A 22752-nucleotide genomic window follows, 5' to 3' on the forward strand; every position below is an offset into this window, starting at 1 on the left:
ACCTCTTGAATTGTAACAGTTTCTTTGGAGGTGAGATTGACAATTGCAGGATCATACTCACCGCCTAGCCCTCCAAGAATGTACAAGATTAGTTTGTCGTCAGAGATTGTGTGTCCAGCCGCCATTAACGCATCTCCGAGACACCTCATTTTGAGGATATACTCATCAATTGGTGTGGATCCTTTCTTTGTAGATTGAAGCAGACCACGGAGTTGAAGAATTCTTGCACGAGAAGTGTTTGAGAAAAGTTGTCGAAGTACTTCCCATAATTCTGCAGTAGATGCACATCGTGCGACATGTCCAAGCATACTTTCTGAAATCGAATTGAACAGCCAGCTCAGGAGGAACTGATCAAGACGAATCCAATTTCCTAAGTCAGGATTTGGAAGAAATCTTGTGCCATCAGAGGGATCGACAATGGTTGCTGGTGGTCGAGGTCGATCTCCATTGATAAAACCTTCAAGTTGATGTGCACGAACAGTCGATAAAACTTGTGAGCGCCAATAGAAAAAGTTGATTCGATCGAGCAAAAGATTCAGAGGCACAATGTGATGAGGAATGACTTGAACGACAGGGATTTGAGTAGTGGTGTTGATAGCGGAAGTGGAGGAGCCTTCAGGCCTAAGACCAGCTGCAGAGGAAGACGCCATTGTAGACTGCTTCAAGAACTTGAATCTAACAAAGAAAGAAAAAAAAAACAAGTGCACTGATACCAAGTTGAGATTGATGAAATGAGCTGTAAGAAGTTACAGGCTCTTGAATCCTTTATTTATACAGAACAAGCATTATACAATATAATAGAATTCTGTTATTGTGAGCTGTGTAAGAGTAGCAACTCTTCCCTAAACCGACAGCTCAATAACTAACATTGTAACTGAAAGTAACTAACTCTAACTACCTTTACTAACAGATACCAAAGAAATAGATCGATTGTTGGCGGCAATAAATTTAATTGTGCAGTTATTGTTGGAGATGAACATTGTTTTTAATAAAATAGCAGATTTGTTGTCGAAGATGGATATTATGTTTGCTAAAATGTTACAATGTATAATTATTTATTTTGTTATATATTTGTTATTTAAATGTTTGTATATGTGAAAGTTCAATAATAATTATTTTTATGTAGTATTGAGTGTTATTGATTAGTAAATATAATTTAAATTATAGTAATATTTTTAATTTTAATTTTTATTAATATTAACATGTAATGAAAAAAACAAAAAAATATTAGAGGCGGATTGGTCCGTCGCTACTAATAATGTCAGTTTATGTGTCTGACACTATTATTAGCGGTGGAAGTGTCAGTCTGCTGCTAATACCCATTTTTAGCGACCAAGCATTACCGGCGAATTATTACCGGCAGACCCCGCTGCTATTAACTTTTACCAGCGGACTTGGGGATTATTACCAGCAGAATCCTCCGCCTCTAATAACCATAAATGTTGTAGTGTCAAGTGTTTTGCTGTATTTTGATACATATGCCAAATACATAAGCGATGACAAGTTTCTGGCCATAGGGATCTTAATACTTTTGCCATTGCTGCATCTTGATCGGTAAGTTTTTGGTTTTTTTCCAGACATTGCTTCTATAAAAGTATCAAATAACCACATAAATTAACGTCTCAGCAGTTTCATCATATAACAATGCAGCCCCAAATACAGTCGTTTGTTTATGATTATTTACCCCAACAAACATAGCTAAAGGTCGACAATCATGATTTTTTTCGGTAGGTTGTGTCAAAACTAACAACATCACCAAAGTTGTGATATGATTTCTTCATTCGTGCATCTACCCAAAATATATTTGTTAATAAATCATCTGTGTCTGCTTCCATTGCATAAAAGAAATTAGAATCTTTTGACTTCATCTTTTGAAGATATTCAAGAACACCACATGTATCTCCTACGCGCATTTGAATTGTTCTTTTGGTGCGTATATAATTCCGACAATCTTCCAAAATAAATCCAAGATTTTCATGTCTACCGGCTCGCCTCATCATTAGTTCCATACTGGCTTTAGGAGCAATTCTTGAATTCTCTGCCAATTCAATTTCAGATGCTTGAGCAGGAGTTATTCTTCTTTGAGACCTATGTAAGTGGCTCTTACTAGGGCTTGAAGTCACATGTGTATGCTCTGCATTGAATTCAACAACGTGATATTTTCCGAATTGATGAAGTTTTATCTTCATCCTTGCCAAACAACCAAACCTTGTTGTAGCACGATGACATTTTACATTATCATATTGTCTATCTTTTTCGTGAAAGCCTTTCACATGAGCAACAAAATGTTCTATTTTTTATTTTTACATCTTCATTATCCTTATGACTTTTGCTTCTTCGAATGCCAAAACTAACTTTATAAGCATAAACATTATAAAAATTGTAAGCTAGTTCTTCAGTTTCAAGTTTTATACTAACCTTTGGTATCTCTTCATCAGGAATGTTAGAATGAATCTGTTTAATTTTTATGGCATGGTCGGTTGTAGCTTCTTGATCTTTATTCTCTTGATTTTTAATATTTTCTTCCACTTCGTTTGCATCAATATTCATTATCTCTAAATTAGAAAGAAAAAAAATCATATGTTAAATATATATATCATTAATAGAAGATAATGTATATAAACATAGAACATATTTTGTTAACTCTATATCAAATAAAGAAAACATACATATTTTTTTATAGAATATATATATATATATACTTATCTATATGCTTCAAAGATGCTATGGATGAAATATAAAAAGAAATCAGAGTTTGAACTCTTGCTAAAAGAAAAACAAAATTTGAACAACATTCCCACAATATATAGTGCAATTCAAGTAGTTCAAGAGCTTTAAAAATTCTAACAAAAACAAAAATGTCTTAAAAAGAAACTAAACTTCTAAATACAACCCCATTTTCAACTCCATTTCGTTCATCTATTCAACCTCATTTCATTCATTTTTATAAGTAAAAAGATAAAAGTGAAAGTGAAAGGTAATCTAAAAAATATGTTTAAGAAGAATAGAGTAAGAAAAAAATGTTTAAGAAGAATAGAGTAAAAAAAAAAAAATAACAGTTTCATGCATAACATACACAATATCTAGAGGAGTTATATATCCTTAACCAGGGGCGGAGCCAAAAATAAGTATTAAGCGGGCCAACATTACCCTCTTTAGTTCTCACTAAAATTTTAACTTATTTAGATCTATATAAAATTTTACATTTTTTCAACTATCAAATAGGTGTAAATCAATATCATTGTTGTAATTTATATCCCAAAATATATTCAATACTACATAGTATCATAATAATAGCATTTTAAATTTCAAGATTAAAAATCTTGATATCAACTGTTCTAAAACTACAATAAAACTACGATACACTGAGTGGTATTCTAAAACTATGATAAATATTACATGTGTATTAAAATTATCAACTTAATAAATGAGTCACATTAAACTATCTTAAGAAACTTCTTGAATTCAATTTTTTTTAAAACTCACCAAACATTATTGATATGTCACGAAATTTAGCTCACAAATTTTAAAATATCATAAAACTCGATAAGTGATATTGTGGGTTTTACCCAGTATAGTTTAATTGTGACTAATGCTAGGAACAAAAACAAAATTAAAATAATTTAGTGTCTTAGTTCTTTAATAAATGAGAAAATAAAATATATAATTTTTATTACTCTTTTTAATTCTTATATTACTTTTAAACATTAATTAAGTAATTTATCTTTTCGTTAAAATGAAAAAGTAAAAATAAAAATAAGAATTGATTTGCCATTTTCTTTTAATATAATATTATATTATATTTATAGAAATTGCACAAAGTGAAGGGCTTGCTACTCCAACTCAAGTAAGATTAGATAGAAAAGTTAAATTAAAAAGTCAAAATAAATTTGATAACATATATATATATACACCAGCGAGCTATAGCATATTGTATATATGTATATATTTCATAGAAAGATGAGGGAGCCATGGCTCCTGTACAACAGAACATCCCTCCGCTCCTGCCCTTAACTATGTCTAATCCAATTATATTACTTAGTGCATAAAAAAAACAAAGAAGATAAATTGTATTGTTATTATACAGTAAAAATAACAAAAAAAATATTTTGATAGAATATTTTATTTTATTAGTAGAAATTAATAAATATCAATACAATCTATAATATCTATAACATATTATACTTACCTTTTTTATTTTCTCCCCAAAATCGCAAAAGAAAATGAAAGAATGTTTTGAAGAAGGAACCAAAAAAATATCTTTGATTATGAAAGATATTTAATAAATTAATATTATAAAATGTAGGTTTATATATATACTTGAATTTTTATAACGTGGGAGGTTAATTAATAAAAAACTTTTGATATTTTTGAAAAGAAAAAGTTAGCAATTAATTTGGAGAGAGAGTACCAATTCTGTTAGTTTAACTGTTAAGATTAACATAATTTTTTATTGAATAATTAAATTAAATTAATGAGGTGACTGTAATTAATTGGTGGGACAGGATAGAGACAGTTGAGGAGAGGTGATTTTTTTTTTTCCCTTATTTGAAAGAACTTCATGCACTAACATATTCAAGGAACGAGAGATACCCAGAAAATGATAATGCAAACAATTATGATCTTGTCAATGATAAATTCTGCATTAAACTTTTAAAACTACAAAGTTTTAACTAATTGTTTCACTGATGTCATAACCAATATCTCTATTAGAAAACTAGAAAACAAAACCGCGCTTCACGCGGTTTTGAAATAATTGAAGTAAACTATAAATATTTACATACAAAAATATATTTATTTATTAATTTAATATTTAAAAATTTTGTAACATGAGTGAAAAAAAATTTAAATTTAATAATTTTTCATTTTTCATATAATATAATATTGGAAAATTCTACAATACACCCCCTTAAAATGGATATATTGATGCGTTTTAGCATGAAAATAATTTTTAGTCAAATTTTTTCTCATGGTCATGTACGTTATAGTTATTTAAGACATCCTGCAAAATTTTAAGAAATTTGGAAAAGTTTAACACGCCAAAAATATGTTCAAACAATGTGTTGCACGCGTGACTATTTTATTTTATACGTGTGTAAAATAGACTGTTTGAACATTATTTTCTATATTGTAAATTATTCCGAATTTTTTAAAATTTTGTAAGATATCTTAAATAGTTATAACGTAGATGAATATGAAAAAAAATTAGACTAAAAATTTTTTCTTGATGCCGAAACAAGTTAAGGGAGCATCAATACATCCCTTTTAAGGGAATGCATTGTAAAATCACCCTATAATATTTTGTAACTCACATTATATTTATATATATACATATGTTTTAAATTATCAATTACCTTAATTGTTTCATAGATTAATTATCATTTATTTTGAATTTATCTTATTGTTTTGATAATTCTTATATAGAAAACATTTGAGAAATAATTCATACCACTAACTATTTTTATTTTTTATTTTTATGTCATGATCATCACAAAAAATATATCAAAAGACAACAATAATGTGATCGGGTTCATAACATATGAATTTTTTTTTTTCAAATAAACAAAAATATATATGAAACTCTCACAAATTTTTTAAAGCTAAAATAGAGTGTTACTTAGATTTATTTAGGCTTTCATATTTTATATAAATATATAGATTTTATCAACTCAACTAATATTATAATAAATATTTATAAAAAAAAATATACTAAATTATAAATTAATCTAAAAAGTGACATTCTTATTTTTTTTTTTCAAAGGAAAACATACTTGTATAAATATACTTAAAAGAAAAAAAAGAGTATTGTTAAATGGATAAGAATTTTTTTTTATATATAAATATATACAAATTTAGACCTTAATAGTTATTATTTTTGCTTGTATTTTTTTAAAATTATATAAATATTAATTAATTAAAAAACAGTAAAACATATTTATAATAATAAATTAATTATAAATATAATATAATTTATTGTTTAATAATAGGTAATAATAACTATATAGTCAATTTAACTTTAGCTTAACGTTTTTTAATTAATATCATAACAGTGAATTCAGTTTTGAACAAATTTATAAAAATAGAGTTTTTTGTTTATTAATAGCTAGTCATTGTTAATAATTATTTAAAATTGTCTAACCATTTTTAGTTAATAGAATATTAAATTAGTTTTTTCTTTTTTTGAAGAAAGAATATTAAATTAGTTAATCCTTTGTTTTAATAAAAAAATAAAGAATAGAAACATGTTCGTCTCATAATCCAATCATGATAAAATTAAAACAAAATTAGCAAGAAATTATGTCCTTACCAGAAATTATCACATCCAAAACCATTTTCCTTCCAAAATTATATGCAGTATCTCCTACAAAAATATCTCAATATTGGTTACAGCATGAAATAAACACAATATCAACTCACTTATAATTTATAATTTTGAGCCCATTAATAATGGTTAGTAACACTTATGATTTCAATTTAGTCGATCAATACTGAATTTAGTGGACCAACACTAAAACTACTTTAAAAATCTACACACTCCTATATAAATACAAAAAATGAGATAAAGAAGCGAACCTGAATGATTGAATATATAAGAATCAGATTAAATAAGTTAGAAGAGAAATGAATATATATATATATATATATATATGGTGTATATATGCTATTGTAATATTGATATAGACATATATGTAAAGAGAAGAAGAGTTAGTTAGTGGTTCTAACTAACTTTCTGTTATTGGTTGTTTCTTGTAACAAACTTTCTGCTGCATTTTATTTTTCTGTTGCTTGCTTTCTTCTCTTGTATATATACTCAAGCCATTGGCTTCATAAATCAATATACAGAAATTCTTTTCTCTGTCTTCAATTACTTTACATGGTATCAGAGCTGATTCTTTTCTTTCTTCTTCTTTCGTTCTGTTTTTCTGCAATCTTGAGCCTTCGTTCATGGCTAACAATGGAGGTTCGTCTCCAAGTACTGGTTCTAATCTTCCCAGATCGTCTCTTGTCACATTCTCTCATTCACTTTCAGTTCGGCTAGATGAACACAACTATCTCCCTTGGCGACATCAGGTGTTTGCTGCAATCAAAGGAAGTCGACTCCAGCATCATCTTGATCCAACAAAAACTCCTCGAAAATTCCTCACTAATGAAGATCGGCAACAAAATCGTCTCTCTGCAGAATTTGAATCTTGGGATCAACAAGACAGTATACTAGTCTCTTGGCTTCTATCATCAATGTCTGAAAAGATACTCACACGCATGGTTGGGTGTGAATCGGCTGCTCAAATTTGGGACACACTTCGTACCTACTACACTGCCTTAAACAGAGCTAATGTTGGCAAGTACAAAACTCAACTCAGAAACTTGAAGATGAAGGGTTCTCTCAATGATTTCTTGCTAAAAATCAAGACTCTTGTCGATCTTCTTGCCTCCATTGGCCATCCCATGTCAACTCAAGATCACATTGAAGCCATTTTTAATGGTCTTTCAAGTGAATACAATGTCTTTGTAACCTCTGTTAATACTCGATTGGACACCTACTCGGTTGCAGAAATTGAAGCACTCCTCATGGCTCAAGAAGTGCGATTAGAGAAAGATTCTGAAGATCTAGACATTGCTAAACCAGAAGCAAATCTGGCTCATACAAAACCTTTCACAGGAGGCAGAGGTACTTTCTCTACTCCTTACTATCCAACTTCTAACACTCCATATCACTCTTCCATGTACAGGGGTCCTCCTGGTTCATTTTCTTTCAATAATCCCCCCCTGGATTCAGTAATCAAATGAACTTTGGTCAGTCTCGAGGGCTTCCTATTGGTCGTGGCCAAATGCAATCCCACAGAGGTGGTAGTGTCCAAAACCGTGGTCAGTATTCAGCTTGGGGCCAAAAGGTTCAATGCCAATTGTACCACAAGATGGGTCACACGGTCCAAAAGTGTTTCTACAGGTTTGATAAATCGTTCACAGGTCCTGAGACTTTTCAAAGTTTCAATGGTAGTGCTAATCTTGCTGAATGTTCTCATCTATATGCCTCCCCTGAAGTTGTGCAAGATAACAGTTGGTATCCCGACTCTGGAGCCACTCACCATCTCACTCCCAATGCCCACAATCTGAGTTACACCATTGAATATACTGGGGATCAACAGATTCATATGGGAGATGGCTCTGGACTTAACATCCAAAACATTGGTAAGACTTTCATTCTTTCTCCCTTTCATTCCCATCAGCTTGTATTAAACAATCTCCTACATGTTCCTCACATAACCAAAAACCTTCTTAGTGTGTCTCAGTTTGCCAAAGATAACAATGTCTATTTTGAGTTTCATCCTTCTCACTGTTGTGTCAAAGATCAGGTCACTCTGAAGACCTTGTTGGTTGGGAAGCTTGATCAAGGTCTCTACAAGTTTGACTCTCTCCAACTTCAAAGTCTTGCCACTACCAAAAGCAGCATTCTTTCCCAATCTGAGTCTTCCACATCAACTTTTTCCAACCATAAAGATCAATGTAATAATACTGTCATACCTCTAAGAAACTCTCAATTCTCTCTATGGCACAATAGATTAGGTCATCCTAGTGCTAAGATTGTTCAAAGTGCCTTATCTTCATGTAATATCACATTAAGTAATAAAACTGATGCTCACTTTTCTGATCTGTGTGCTTCATGCTGTTTAGGAAAACTTCATAAATTCCCTTTTTCTAATTCCACTACTGAATATAATGAACCTTTACAACTATTGCATTCAGATTTGTGGGGTCCTGCTCCTATAGTCTCTTCTAGTGGCTATAAATATTATATCAGTTTTATTGATGCCTATTCAAGGCATACTTGGATTTACATGTTAAGAACTAAGTGTGAGGCCTTACCAACCTTTGTTACTTTCAAAGCTCAAGTTGAGTTACAACTTGGATACAAAATTAAAAAGCTACAATCTGATTGGGGTGGGGAGTATCAAGCTTTTACCAAACTTTTAAATGAACATGGGATTATTCACAAACTGTCATGTCCTCACACACATGAACAAAATGGTGTTGCTGAACGCAAACACAGGCACATAGTGGAAAGTGGTTTAACCTTGTTAGCTCAAGCATCCTTACCTCTAAAATATTGGGATGAAGCATATCGTACTGCTGTCTTTCTTATAAACCGAATGCCTACTCCCAAATTAAAACTTAGCACACCTTTGGAAACACTTTTTCATGTCAAACCTGATTACTCAATGCTAAGAGTCTTTGGATGCTTGTGTTATCCTAATCTTAGACCTTATAATAGAGTTAAACTCAATTATAGGTCCACTCCTTGTGTTTTTCTTGGGTATAGCTTGTCCCATAAAGGGTACAAGTGTTTATCAAAAGAGGGTAGGTTATATGTATCACGTGATGTTTTATTTGATGAGCACATATTCCCATTTTCCTATGCTGCATATTCATCTAAAAGCACTCTTCATCCTACACCATTACCTACTGCTGTACCTCTCATTACCCAAAATAATATACAAAGTAATCCTACAGTACCAGCTACACCGTCCCCTACTCCTCTTTCCCATGTTCATTCACCTCATACCAACTTTACCATTTCACCTACTGTACCAACTGTTGTACCTTTTGCACAACAAGACACGCTACCTACTGTCCTTGTTTCCCCTTCTCAGCACGGTTTTATACAGCCTAACCCTGCTGTATCATGTCAGCAACCTACACATACCACACAGCCTACTGCTACAGTTGACACCACCACACTACCTACTGCTACTGTGACCGGTTCTCACACAACTCCAACGGTCCAAAATGACCATGCTATGTGTACTAGAGGCAAGTCTGGCATTAGAAAACCAAGAGTTCTAATGGCCTCTCTTTATCCTAAGACAGTTCGTGCAGCTATGCAGAATGAAAAATGGCTTAAAGCCATGGATGTGGAACGGGTTGCATTACTCAAAAATAAAACTTGGATTCTTGTCAATCTACCTGACGGAAGAGAACCTATAGGCTGCAAATGGGTCTACAGAATAAAAGAAGATGAAGAAGGCAATGTCATTCAATACAAAGCAAGACTAGTGGCCAAAGGTTATCATCAACAAGAAGGGTATGATTTCAATGAAACCTTTAGTCCAGTTATTAAACCTGTCACTATTAGAATTGTGTTAACTATTGCTCTTACAAAAGGATGGATTGTAAGGCAATTAGATGTTAATAATGCATTTCTAAATGGTGATTTGCATGAAGAAATCTATATGATGCAGCCACCTGGGTTTATTGATCCTACTGCTCCTAACAAAGTTTGCAAACTTCAAAAGGCTATCTATGGCCTTAAGCAAGCCCCAAGAGCTTGGTTTGACAAATTATCTTCTGTTTTACTAGCTCTCGGCTTTGCTTCTGCAAAAACTGACCATTCTTTGTTTGTCAAAATAGATTCATCTTGCTGTTTGTATGTTCTGGTCTATGTGGATGATATTTTGATAACAGGTTCAAGTTCAACCCAAGTTTCCTCTTTGATAACTAAGCTGCATCAGTCCTTTTCTCTTAAAGATCTTGGCACTTTAAATTACTTTCTTGGCATAAAAGCTTTGTCAACAGGTACAGGCATGATTTTATCTCAAAAGAAATATATACAAGATTTGTTGTGTAAAGCTGAAATGCAAGGTGCTAAAACACATAGTACTCCTATGAATAGTGGACTCAAACTGTCTAACTATGACAGTGATCCTGTGCTTGATCCTACTCATTATAGGTCCATTGTGGGAGCACTACAATATGCAACAATCACTAGACCTGACATTGCTTTTAGTGTCAACAAAGTATGCCAGTTTATGCATAATCCTCTTCAATCTCATTGGGTGGCTGTTAAGAGGATTCTAAGGTACTTGGCAGGTACTCTTGATTATGGTCTTCATCTTCAAAAAGTCTCAAATTTTCACCTTGAAGCCTACTGTGATGCGGACTGGGCAGCTGATCCTGATGATAGAAGATCAACAACAGGTTTTTGTGTCTTCCTTGGTGAAAATATTATCTCTTGGCAGTCAAAGAAGCAACCCACCATCTCAAGATCATCCACAGAAGCAGAGTTTAGAAGCCTTGCTGCTGTGGTATCCGAAATCACTTGGATACAGTCTCTATTGTCTGAACTTCATGTTCCTACTGTATCTTCACCTATGATCTGGTGTGACAACATCAGTTCTGTTATGCTGGCTGCTAATCCCATTCTTCACGCCAGAACAAAACATATAGAAATTGATCTATATTTTGTTCGTGACAAAGTTCTCAGCAAGGCCATCCAAGTTCAACATGTCCCAGCTGAACATCAGCTTGCTGATTGTCTCACAAAGCCCATCTCAAGCAGTCGATTTCCAATCTTAAGAAGCAAACTCAGTGTCTCTTGCTCAGAGGACACTTCATTTGAGGGGGGCTGTAAAGAGAAAAAGAGTTAGTTAGTGGCTCTAACTAACTTTCTGTTGTTTGTTGTTTCCTGTAACAAACTTTCTGTTGCATTCTTATTTTTCTGTTGCTTGCTTTCTTCTCTTGTATATATACTCAAGCCATTGGCTTCATAAATCAATATACAGAAATTCTTTTCTCTGTCTTCAATTACTTTACAATATATATATATATATATATATATATATATACATGAATGAGAGTGATAGTATCGGAAGGGCTGTATAATAATTCATCAATAAACACTGGGAAGGAGCGGGCTATACATTCTTATTGTATGGGAAGGTTTTTTTTGCTGGAAAATTGATATTTTTTTTAAAAAAAAAATTATTAATGTTAATTATTAATAATTAATACAAACGTAGGAATGAAAGTGGTATATGGAAAGGTTGTACTTTTTTTTCAAGTTAATATAATTCATTAATATGAATAGTAGGAATGAGGGAGTTATCATACTGAAAGAGTTTTCTTTTTGTTTGAGATAATTATTATTATTAATTATTGATAAAAAATATAAAAAATTGGAATGAGAATAATATAACGGTAGAGGAAAAGTTTTTTTTTTGAGATAATAAAGAGTTGGAATGAGAATGATATAACGGTAGTGGAAATGTTTTTTTATTATTAATTTTATTAATATATAATTAATAAAATAATAGACTAAATATATAATTAAATCTTTAAAATAATAGGAATAAATTTAGAAAATTGAGAGAAGAGAAATTAGAAAAAAATGACATAGAAGTTGCCAATTCAATTCCTTTAAAACTCTCCTTTATATATATTGATATCTTTATATATATATATATTGATATAGATAGATAAATAAATAAATTGATTTTTAAAATAATTAAAAAGAAAAAACAAAATACGAAGCACTAAAAATAGAGTAAAAATAGATTAAAAAATATATATATTATAAGTTACTTCATTATTAATTATTAGTAATAATAATAGATAATAGATGTGTTATTAATGTAGATATTTTATATATAGATTTTTAACTTAAAAAATAATTGAAAAAATAAAAAAAATGACAAATATGAGAAAATTAAGAATAGAAGAGAAAACTCATATAGAGTGTGCCAACAAATTGTTGATGCTTTCCTTTATATTATATATAGATATAGATATAGATAGATTGATTACTGGATATATTATCTACAAACTTCTCTCCCCATAACAAGAATCCCAAACAAGAATTCCCAAATGGTTCTGAATTTTTCCTCGTAAAGGCTTTTCCAAAGGCAGGTTGTTTAATATATTTCCACTAAATTTCCATGAGCCAATCAAAAATTTATAATTGGAAAAAGTAAGGGTAACAACAATTACAGTCAACTCTTTTTTTAACAGTTTAATTTAGGTGGCGTTTGGTAACACTTTTTTAATCAGTTTTCTGTTTTTAAAAGTAGAAAAGTGAAAATATTTTTCAAAAACATGTTCTATAAAACTGTTTTTACTTTTTAATTTTATAATTAAAAATCAAAATTTTAAAAACAAAAAAATCACTTTCAATATTTTTTTAAACAGTTTTTTTTTTTTTTTTTTTTTTTTTTTTTTTTTTCGAATCAATCTTTTAGATTACGACAAGACCCGGACCCAAATCACCTCCCTACGGCCTTGGCGCTAAACCCGGCTTTTGACTTGAACCTGAATCCGACCCCGGACCTAGACCCGACTTAAATAAAATCAAAAAATAAAAATAAAAATGAACTTTACAGAACACACTTTTGTTTTCTGTTTTTAAAATTGAAAAACAAAAGTGGTTACAGAACGCATTTTTATTTTTCAAAAATTAATTTTTTAAAAATAAAATTTTACTTTCATTTTGTGATTAAAAACAAAAGTGTTACCAAAGGCACCTTTTAAATTAATATTTTTTTTAATAGTTTCATTCATTCGGGAATAAAAAAGAATACAAAGAATGAGATGAGATTTGAAATATAAGATGACTTCTATATCATCAGGTTAAAATAAAAAATATTAATTTCAAAAAAATAATTAGTAAATATCATTCCTTTGATCAAATTTAATGGTTAATAATTAAATACCGTGTATTTGATTTTATTAAGTTTATAAATATTTTTGATTAATTAATTAAAATTATATATCCAAGGTGAATGGGATTTCCACAGTTGAGAACATTTTGCAAACTAGTGCCAGTAATGACTCCTCTGTTGATTCATATAATTCATCTATGGGGTATACAAAATGGACAGTGGAATTGTGGTTAACGACAGTGTGATGATTATTATGGTAATGGTACTTCTGGATGGTGTTGAACTCTATCGTGAGTAAATCATCATTATAATCATACACATCTGGGTCTGCCTCCACAGTTATTTCCATGTATACCAAAACTTTAGAGTTTAGTTTAGTACCCATACTTTAATTGATTATAGTCTTATACGTACCTACGTCCGATCGAGAACTGCTATGACTAGCTATGGGTGGGTAGTGTGAGTACTTAATTATAAAGATTATTTATCTATACGAATATATAGATTATTAAATTGCTCATATATAATTCTAATTTGGTTAGGAATTAATATGATAATTACTCAACCTCATTAAAAAAAGTTTGAAAATTATATTTTATATAATAAATAATATCTTTTTTTTAATAAAACATATTCCGATTATAATATGGATCAATTGGAATAATCATATTCCTAATGAAATTAGAATTAATATTATTCTATCATCTGCCCTATATATATATATATATATATATATATATATATATATATAGGTAGGGATACACTAATTAAGAACGAATATTTAAGAAACCTATATTACGAGAGATAACACACACGTAGTAAATATGGATAATCAACCATTCTCTCAAGTTTTTATTTACGCAAAATTTAATAGTGGTTTTGAAGAAAATAATCCATCACCATCACCATTAATGAAGGTGGAGTTGAAAGTGATCCAAATGTACTATTCAGATACCGATCACAGCGATACCTTCATCTCATACAACTCCACTCACCGATTCCAACACCAAATTGATCACCTATTCCAAGAGACCTCACCTTCCATCAACACACTCATTACCTCCATGTTTTCAGGCGAACTGATCCCCTTCCCCTTGGTTAACATGTACTGGAGCAACCCCAACCTTCCTAACATGTCCCAGTTAAAGATGGCGGTAAGCTTCGACACCATGGTCACCATGGTCTCGTTGCCCCTCACCCTCATCAGTATTCTCCTTCACATACACCGCTCTCGTCACCGTCGTGATGTCTCTATGACCTTGACCGTGGATAACAGGATCATGATCCCTAACAACGGTTTGCTTGATCTACGTATTGCTCACGCATGGGAACAAGTACTTAACAAAAGACCTGTTACCGCCTCTTTCCCCAGTCAGGCTGATCCTGAAGTACATCAGCCACCATCTTCGTCCACAAGTAATAATGATCAAGTGCTTGATCATGATCATGAGAAGGAGGAAGAAGAGCATGGTGATGATAATGATGATCAAGTGTTGAATCATGTTGACCAGAAGGAGGATGAACATGATGATGAGGATGAGGATTAGTTTGATCAAGAATTATCTACGCTATATGTGGTATTATGAATATGTAACCTCGACTATAATTTCTAGTGTAGTACAAATTACTATTGGAACTTATTTTACATTATATTAATTAGCGACTTAAAATATATTTCTAAAATGATTACATAAGTATATAAAAATTTAGAATTTTTCTTACATTGGAAACACAACTGACTAAATGGCTTTAACTTTTGAATTTTTTATTTACATATCACTAAGTACTCAACCCGACCCAAATCTTATTTTCTTTAAATAGACATGTAACTATATTCTATATTTGTTCATTTATTTTTTTTTATATAAACTCTCAGTTTTAAGTTAATTATTTATGGGATCTTTTCAATAATATACTTAAAATATAAATTATTTACAAAAATACCTTAATAAATCTCAATTACAATAATACCTTGCCACGTCATTAAAAAATACCTTAATTCTAAAATAATATGCCTGAAACGAAATTAATCCCAAATTCCGTTTTTTTTTATTATTTTCCTGGGTTTTCAAAAGTAACTTTTTAGTTACTTATGATGCTGATAAGAAACTAATCAGTTACTTTTACGTAAAAAAACTTTATTTCTAAATTATATAATTTTAGATACAATTTTGTTACATCTAAAATCTTATTTGTAAACATCTTAATAATCAATAGCTATTTTTAAGTTATACTGTGCTATCTTATTATTTAAAATACATTTGGGTAACTTTAAAATTTATTTTCGAAACTAATGAGTTTGTCATATAATATAATAAGCTACTATTTTTATTTACTAATTATTTTATATACATTTTTAAAATAGTAAGCATATATATGAAATAATTTTTTTTTCGTATACTTCATAGTAATATTCAATTAAAACTATTATTATTATATAAGTATTTTGAATTTTAAAAATAAATTTGATTTGTTAACTAAATAAAAGTTGTAGAATGGTAACTAAATAGTATATAATTTGAGATACATTTATGATTTCTTCTAAAACTTATTTGTATATATCTTAATAATAAGTTAGTTAATTTTATGTACTATTATAATATTTTATTATTTAAAATACATTTGAGTAACCTTCAAGTTTATTTTATTGTAGAAAGAGTAGAAACTAATTACAAATTAAATTTTCTTTAATATATAATATAATTTAATAGTAACCAATCAGTATAGATTGGTATCATGGCTACCTCAATAGTTTTTTTATTTTTTTTTTATTTTTGAAACAATAAAAAAAATATATGTTCTCATATTTTAAAATAATCACATTAAAGAGTAGATCACGATAACATTTTTTTTAATTTAAGTGAGCAACGATATGGTCAGAAAAATAGTTTTAAAAATCTAGTTACTTTTTGATTAACTAAATGAAAAAAGAAAGGATTTTTTTTTAAAAAAAAATATACGTAAAATGTAATCTAATTACAAAATAATAACTTAACAAATCTCAATTACTTACCTTAATTTCAAACTAATATACCTGAAATGAAACTAATCCCGATTTTTTTTTTCTTGCGTTTCAAAAGTAACATTTTGGTTACTTATGATGTTGATAAGAAACCAATAAGTTAATTTTCATAAAAAAAAAATATTATTTTTATATTATATAATTTGAGATACATTTTAGCTAGCTCTAAAACTTATATGTATACTCCTTAATAATCAATTAATTATTTAGGTTATATTAATATATTTGAGTAACCTTCAAGTTTATTTTCGAAAATATAATAAGTTGTCTTGGAGTAAACTACCATTTTAGTAAATTTTATTTTTTAAAAAATATCATACATGTTTAAGCCACTCATATTTTTTAAATGTAAATTATATATGCATTTTGATTAATTAAATAAAGAATTAAGTTACAAATAACTTTTAAAACATTACAGACAAGACACATTTTTTTTGGACCAATTGATTATTATTTCGATAAGATACTAATTGGTTACTTTTTATTAAATGATCTATTTTAAAATAAAAATATCTCATATAGATAACTTTTGATTTTTAGATTAGTTACTTTTAAAACTATATGTTATTATTAGTTTATATTATATTATTTATGATATATACTTTTATGTTACTTTTGTGTAACATTTATGTTACCTTCAATCTTACTGAAGAAACTAACGTGTTACAATAAAGTAAAATAAATCACATAATTTATTAGTAAAATATTTAGACATCCAAATTAATAAATAATTAGCTATTTTAAAGTTACATCATAGTATCCTAATATTATTTAAGATACATTTTGATAACCTTAATTTATTATAGAAACTAATTAGTTATCATATAATAACCTTTGAATATGAATAACAAAGTATATTTTAGTAACCAAGATATTTTAATTAGTAAACTAACGCAATAACAATAGGTTAATTGTTTAAAAAATTTATATTTTTATAATTATATATTGTAGAAATGTAACTAATGAGTATATAATTGATATGGTAAATAACTAAATAGTTACTTTGATTTTGAAAAGGTGAAAAAACATATGCTTCCCATATCTTGAAATGATCACATTGAAAAATAATTCGCAATGATATTATTTTTGAGGCTAAATAACTAGCAATATGGTTAAAATTTTATTTTAAAGTTGGAAATAAGAGAAAAAAAAATATATTGCTTTTATTTTAACTTTCTCTATATAATTATTTGATATAGTTATAAAACCTACGTTCAAATAAAAAATAAAAGACAAAAGAAAAGAAAAGTAGTTGTCAGTTTATCAATTAAAAAATGGCACAATAATATTAATAACGGTACAAAAAATATTAAATGAGATTGCTACGTTATTATTAATAATAGAATACAATTTACGTTTGTAAATGTAAATTTCCCATTATTTATTTAATTAAAATAATAGACTAATTAATTTTGAATATAGCTAAGATTTATCAATCTTACTCAAAATCTAATTTAGGTCAATTTTTAAATTCTTATTATAACCATGTAATTAAATAAAATATTATTTTTGATTAATAATATAATATAAGTATAATATAGGGTTAATAGCGGCATAAGTACCCAAAAGTTTAAGTTTGCAAGCAGCATAAACTCAATATTTATTTTTAGCGACATAGATACCCAATTTTTCTAAAACTGTAATTTTCTTCTAGTTTCGTAAGTACAGATTTCGTTTTGAATTTATTAAAAAAATATTTCGAAGTAACTGATACTATATGTTTCTATTTAGACCCAATGATTTCGAATTCGGGTCTTATGTGTGCCCTATTTAAAATAATAACAGAGTCAGTACTGACAAAATTAGAGAAAAATTATAGTTTTACAAACTTTAGGTACTTATACCGCTAAAAATAAATATTAAGTTTATGCCGCTTACAAACTTAAAACTTTTAGTACTTATGCATATTTACCCCATATATTATAAAAATATGTGTGACATAAATATCTTTTATTTTCTTATTCATACACTTATATCATACTAGGTGAAAGTTACGTGCGCATTGCACGTATTCTTAGTCATATATATTCAATTTTATTTAACAAGTGATAAAATATGCTGATTTGTTCAATTTTTATTTTTACATTCAAATAGTCGTTCTAACATGCTTAGAAAATGTTTCAGCAGTAAAAAAATTCAATTAATTTAGTATGTCTATTGAGCCTTTCTCTCTGAATATTTTTTGAACTCATGAACCATTTCCTGCACCATAATTCTTCAACTGTAATAGAAACATCACACCAAATTGAATAGTCAAAACAAAAATGATCATGATAAAAGTCCCACCAAAACTATCATTAAGCATTGAGAAAAAATAAGTACACAAATATTGTATAAATATATGTGACTTTCCTTATCAAGAATGCAAGAAGCTCATCACATAATTTCATATCACAATCTGTCATTATTGCACTGCAATTTCCACATGCTTAACCTAGAAGAGTACCATATATAGAGGTCATTGTTAATTTACTCTATATCCAAAGGAAAAAATAAAGTAAGTAAATGAAAATCAGGTACTTGTTTTGTTTAGTAGTATCTACATCATTGTCTAAGAATTAAACTGAACAAGACAATAATAAACAAACTTTTGACCAATTACATACATCCATTTATCAATAAATCAACATAATATAATTAACCTACAAAAATAAATTAGTTAGACATTTTATCATACAATAAAATACTTTAATTTGAAATCAAGAGAATCAAAATTTTATACAAAATTGACAGCAAAACTCCAAAAAAAGAAAAAAGAAGATCAAGAGATCAGAAAAATAATAACAATAACTTTTGACCCAAACAATCCATAATGAAAAATATAAATGATCTCATAATAATAAAAATTGGAAATATTATTGCTTAACTTCTTGACAACAAAAACTAGTTTTTTTTGAATGTCCACAAATAAAATGTAAAAAAAGTGGCAGTAGTTATTTTTTTTTTTACAAACTTCAAAATTAGATATATATATATATATATATATATACTAGTAGAATGCTACGTGCCTTGTATATAAGTTTTATGTTAGGTGTGTCTTGTTTTATTTAAAAATAATACAATAAATAATTAAAAAAATATTATTAATTATTGTAATTGAGATCATTAATATGTATATTCAATTAATGTAAATAATGTTGTTAATAATTAAAAGTAAATACTAAATACAATATATGAAAGTTTAAGAAATTTTGATAATCTAATTGCAATTTGATCTTAAGTTAATCCAAAACTAAACCAAAAATCAATGTTCAAAAAATAAAGCATACAGAATTTAAATTTGAGTTGAATAAAAAAAATACTAAAATTTAATTTGTAAATTAAATTGTTGATAGGTGAAGATAACACATGTAAAAGTTGTAAAAAAGAAAAATAAGGATACTCTTAATAGTTGGGTTTTAATTTTCTTTTGCAAGACCTGAAATAAGAAGCAATTTGCATAATAGAAACCTGAAATAAGATAAAGAAAAATAGTTTATTATATGAACAAAACATAGGAACAATAGGATAGTTTTACTTGGTCCTCACTTTGGCTATACAAAAGGTAGAATATAAAGATAAAATAATTTCCCTAAATGCAACAAAAAGAAGCATTGATTATCTATGAAGATTTGTTGGTAAATCAAAAGGCAATAAGAGATACAACATGAATTGCACAAAATTGACATAGTTACCTTGTTGGGTTCGCTGCCTTTTACATAATTCGGTTTCCATTCATAATCAATACCAACAACTTTACATCCTTCAATGTGGCTTGTTGCATCGTGTAGAGCTTCAGCATCATCGACCCAAAGAATATCTTCTACAAAGAACTCATTGAGATTCAAATAGCGACTATAGAGAAGACTTGCCTCGGGTACTAAGAGTTGGGGGAGAGAAAGACTGCATACAAGTCACAACTTAGCAAAAAAAAAAAATCAAATAAAAATCTACCCTAATATGAACATGCAAAACAAGTAAACTTCATATCTTGAGTCTTGTATAAGATAAGGCTAGTAGAAAAACATACAAGCTGCAGAGCAAAAACATTTGGTGCCATGATAAAATGATTACCCTAAATGCAACAAAAAAGAAGCATTGATTATCTATGAAGATTTGTTGGTAAATCAAAAGGCAATTTTTTCATGTCATCCTTCTTAATATTGAACATGGGTTGATATTCTGTATCTTCCTTCTCAGTCTCAAGTCTTGAATCTTGCTCACGGCTACACTTCAACTCAGCAACACTGATTACAAATTTACATACATTTATTTTTGTAAGGCAAGTATACATTAAATCAAGTTGTTTTGATAATTTTAGTATCACAGATCAAGTCATGACAATTGAATCTTAAAAAAATCAAATTCTTATAAGGCATTTTACTACTGTTTATAAGAAAAACATCATTATTGTATCAAAAGCAATTAATAGGATAGTATAAATAAAAGTACTTGACACATAATAATCTCAGACTTTATGAATTAGATAATGTAGAGGGTGAAATCTACAATACGGAATTTGGGCACCAGCAACCTGTCAAGAACAAAGAGAGAGACAAAAGTTCAATTGGGAGCACCGGTGGGGTGTCAGCCAAAGGGACTCCGACGCTCAAGTCAGTACGATTATAGTAAAAAATTATAATAACGGAAAATAAATGTAATATAAATGGTAGCCGGACGGATGAGTGGACAAGCGGACAGACGGACTAAAAGAGTAACTCCGATGGTGAGGCTTAAGAGAAAAGCTTAGAAAAAACGACTGTCTGCTTGAGTCAGTGAGTAGTGTGAGTATCGAATGTGTTCTCTCCAGCGTCTATCGTATGGTTCCTTTTATCGTGTGTTCTCAGTGCTGTTGCCCTCTGTCCACGTCACCGTTGGACTCGTTCAAATTGGTTACTTCCCTAATTATTAGGGAGTAGTAACCGTCTTCTTATCGGTTCCATATTAACTTGATTTCACCCGTTTGGCGGACTGGCCGGGCTCAAACCCGGTTGCGGGACGATCCGGCTTGTGGCCCATAGGCTCACTCGTTAGTCTATTTCAAGGCCTAGCGAGTCCGTCTGACTGTCTTATTGGGCCCAATATTGTTGGATCCATTATTGATGGGCTCGTCTGACTTGCATATTGGACTTCTCAAAAATATCATAAATATTAAGCAAATTTTTACCTCTACAGTTTGTCCCTCACTCTCTAGCTAGAATTTATTTTAGCTGGAGAGTTATTAATACCGAATTAGGTGTTGGCTAAGAGTTTTGTCTAAGTAAGCGTTGTACGCTTGTCTTGCTGTTTGAGACAAGAAAATAGTCTGAACGGTTCGAGCATGGTGGTTGGGTAGTCCTTGTCGCATGCGTGTATGTGGCTACCTTGGCCAATAATTTTTGTGTGATCAATTAGTTCTTCAAAGAGATTCTTAACTAGACCAAGTCGTCTTGTTGGGTCAAATAAAAAATATTTGGCTGTCTATCTCAAAATATGAGATGAGAGTAGATAGACGTACATGTGTATGAGGTGTAAGTAAATAGACATTTATATGCATATATATTGTAGGGAGATGGATATATATATATATATATATGAATGAGAGGAGGTAGACAGACATAATATATAGGCATGTATGTAGATAATGGGAGGAGATAGACATATATATAAATTATGGAAGGAGGTAGACAGACATAATATATAGGCATGTATGTAGATAATGGGAGGAGAAAGACATGTATATAAATAATGGAAGGAGGTAGACAGACATAATATATAGGCATGTATGTAGATAGTGGGAGGAGAAAGACATGTATATAAATAATAGAAGGAGGTAGACAGACATAATATATAGGCATGTATGTAGATAATGGGAGGAGATAGACGTGTATATAAATAATGGAAGGAGGTAGACGGACATAATATGTAGGCATGTATGTAGATAATGGGAGGAGGTAGACATATATATAAATAATAGAAGGGGGTAGACGGACATAATATATAGGCATGTATGTAGATAATGGGAGGAGATAGACATATATATAAATAATAGAAGGGGGTAGACAGACATACATTAAGTGTTGTGAGGAGATGGACATTAAGTGAGGATCAGCGGTACCCACGAGCTCTTTTGATACACGCCTAACTGGTACTTATTAATACCAATGTGAGATAGCCAATTCATAGCTTTATGAGATAGAAATGTGTTGACATATATTGATGGTAATATATATATGTGCTAACATATATTGATAGTAATATACATATATATGTACTGACATATATTGATGGTTATAGCTTTGTGAGATGTCAAGATTGACATGCGGTGACATATATTAATGG

Source organism: Cannabis sativa, chromosome 5, assembly GCF_029168945.1.
Source record: "Cannabis sativa cultivar Pink pepper isolate KNU-18-1 chromosome 5, ASM2916894v1, whole genome shotgun sequence".
In the NCBI taxonomy this organism is placed as follows: Eukaryota; Viridiplantae; Streptophyta; class Magnoliopsida; order Rosales; family Cannabaceae; genus Cannabis; species Cannabis sativa.